Here is a 3,246-nt window from a genome sequence, read left to right as displayed (position 1 = left end):
ATACGGTGTATTATTCGTTTATGATGTTTTACTTGTGCTGCGATTACAAGTCATTGTGCTCCATACCTTGGAAAGGAATCTATTGTGTTTAAAGCCTTCACTAATGATGAACTTAATGTTATGATTTCCGAAATATTATATATGTTGATGTTTGTCATGATGATCATGGAAAGTCAAGAAATGAAAGTGTGGAATATGAAATAGGGCGAACGTGCCATGAATGAAGAATCATATATATGGTCAAGAGAGACAATGTAATAATGATGTTGTGAGTGGCTAGAACTACTAATGAGTCTATATACAATGTGGAAGGTTACGAGGTGGATGTATTTGTATTTCTGTTTCCTTTGTGTGCCAAGCAAAAACATGTTTTGGGGAGTATTGTTAGTCACCGAGGAAGGGTAGGTTGAAACAACCTAACCCCGAAACTACATGTGTCAGCGTAGGAATGGGTTGTGATTATTCCCCTTATTTGGGATGACATTGATGTGATGAGGATATTTCCCTTAATTGGAATGAGATGATTTCTAGAAAAGGGTGATGTCAATACACAGGACATTGTGGTAAGACAACCTAGTCAATCGGGTCGAGATCGGATGCCATGTCGCAAACATGGTGGTGATTTTGATTGTGATTACACCTCCACCTGCATACATTGGGGTGAGACGGCGGGGCCACTTTGTGTATAAATTGTAATTGTGATTACACCTCCACCCGCATACATTAGGGTGAGGCGGCGGGGCCACTTTGTGTAGATATTGTGATTGTGATTGTGACGGTGATTGGATGTCTTTGGGTGAGACAGCCAAGCCGATCGGGCCATGATTGGACTCCGTGCTACAATCACGGTGGTATATTGGTTCTAATGATCTCCTAACCAAAAATAATATTATTTTCGTACTTTGAAAATTTTTCTGTTATAACTTGACGTTTGGATATCATTGATTGTTACTTATTGCTTCCACGATTTTCCCCTTCTTATATTGTCATTCTATTTATAAAGAGGACATTTAGCTTCACAAACTAGTACTATTCCACATGTATTAACGTCCCTTTTTGTCGGGGGCGCTGTATCTTCATTGGATGAAGGTGGTTCGTCGGCGGGCAACTTTGACCCTCGTTAGCACTTACTCTCTATTCAGCAGATTTTGGTGAGCTCTACTCTGTTCTGAGCCTTATTTCACTTGACATTGTACTTGGTGTTTAGAGGTATAGCCATGGCCTTGTCGCCGGCACTTCCATATTACTCTTCTTTTGTACTTAGAGGCTCCGTAGACATAGTGTGGTTTGTATAGTGGTGTTGAAAAAGTCAAACTAGGTATGTTGTAATTGTATCACATGATCCACTTCAAATTATGAATGTGTAATATATTTTCGAAATTATGAATGAAGCAACTAATGGTAATGGAATTGGTGTTGTTCATGAAATCCTCTCAATGGTTAATTAATGAAATATATGTTCTCTTTATTCATATATGAGTTTGGGTAGGAGGTATTGTACATGCTTGCTTGATCGGGGTATCTTAGCTGAGCGCCGGTTGCGCTCCCCGAGGTCGGGGCATGACAATAATGCGGTTTGGTAAGAAAGGGGAATTGAGTCCAAGGTATGTCGGACAGTATAGAGTCATTCGGAGCATTGGTCAGGTAGCTTACAGGCTTGAGCTATCACCAGAGTTGTCATTTGTGCACCATGTGTTTCATGTGTCTATGTTAAAGAAGGTAGTTGGAGACCCGACACTCATTTTTCCGGTTGAGACTATCGAGGTTAGTGAAGAATTGACTTATGAAGAGATTACAATTACCATTCTTGATAGGCAAGTTCGAAAGCCGAGAAATAAAGAGATTGCCTCCGTGAAAGTGCTATGGTGAAACCAACATGTTAAAGAGGCCACCTGGGAGGCCGAGGAAGAGATAAAGAAGAAGTACCCTCATTTGTTTGAAAAACTATGTAATTGTTTCTATGAAATTGCTTTCCATGAATTAAGTTTCCCTTGTACAATTTATGTTAAGGATGTTCCTTTTGATAATATAATATTTATGACATCATGGTCGATGTTGTTTTCATGTTGTGTTACATTGTTATGTTGTGGTTATGTTGTTAGGACTAGTTTCTATGATTCTCTGACAGGTGGATAGGCCCAGTTATAGAGGAGACTCTCCCGAAATATTTGGAAATTTGGGGAGTTAGTCAAATTTGGAACTGCTGGTGTGTGAATTAAGAGCTGAGTTGATTTGGATGCTGATGGTGGATTTTGACCCTCATTCGAGGATGAATGATTTTAAGCGGGGGAGGATGTATGGCCCCGTAAAATTTCACCTAGAACACGGGGTTTTGTGAGGCCGAGGTAGGCTAATGTGTTTGAGGATTGTAGAAATTCTTCGCGGCTCGAAAGCTCTCCGTCGTACGGACTTTTTGGGTTGTACAGTATGTCAGAGAGTTGAAAGAACAAATTTGCATAACATGACATTTCTGCGGTCCACTATGCGACCGCGGAACCTCTTCACGGACCGCAGATCGGTCGCAAAATGCAATAGAACATGAGCCAATTTTTGAAGATCATTATGCAGTCCATTATGCGACCGCATAATCATTTCGTGGGCCTCACTATTCGTCGTAGATTCAACATGAATATTTCTGGAGGGAGATTTCGCGGCGCATTATGCGATCGCATAACCGTTCTGCGGGATGCATATAGGTTGCAGACCTGACCAGGCTTGCCCAGTTTTTGGACCATTCATTTTGCGGTCCGGTCTTCGACCGCAAACCCAGTTTCGTAGGCTTAAGTTTGGGAAAATTTCACCCGATCCCATTTTTATAAAACGACTTTTGGGGTCATTTGGGCTAGTTAAAATGGCTATTTAGAGAGAGGGGAGTATCTTAGAGAGAGAGAGAGAGAGAGAGAGAGAGAGAGAGAGAAGGAAGCCCCAACCCTTTGCTCATCAATTCTTGCCCAATCTTGAATATTCAAGGGAATCACTCACTAGGCCATCAACTATCTGGGTAAAACCATGTTCTAAACTCTTCATGCAATTGTTATGGGTTAAAGTAAGTTGCAGAGTTGGAGATGGGCCATGCATGTGCCATTAGGAGGTAGTATGTGGGGTTGTTGAACTATCCCGGGAAGATTCTTGTTGAAATTGGTTGAGGGAGGAAAGGATTACCATTGTAGAAGCCTTGTATTAAATTTTGCATGATAGGTGTTCGACGAAATTCCCAAGAGACTTATATCATGAGAGTCCTTCTAA

Source organism: Nicotiana tomentosiformis, chromosome 11 (genome assembly GCF_000390325.3).
Source record: "Nicotiana tomentosiformis chromosome 11, ASM39032v3, whole genome shotgun sequence".
NCBI classification, from domain to species: Eukaryota; Viridiplantae; Streptophyta; class Magnoliopsida; order Solanales; family Solanaceae; genus Nicotiana; species Nicotiana tomentosiformis.
Note: the sequence above shows the minus strand (reverse complement) of the source record.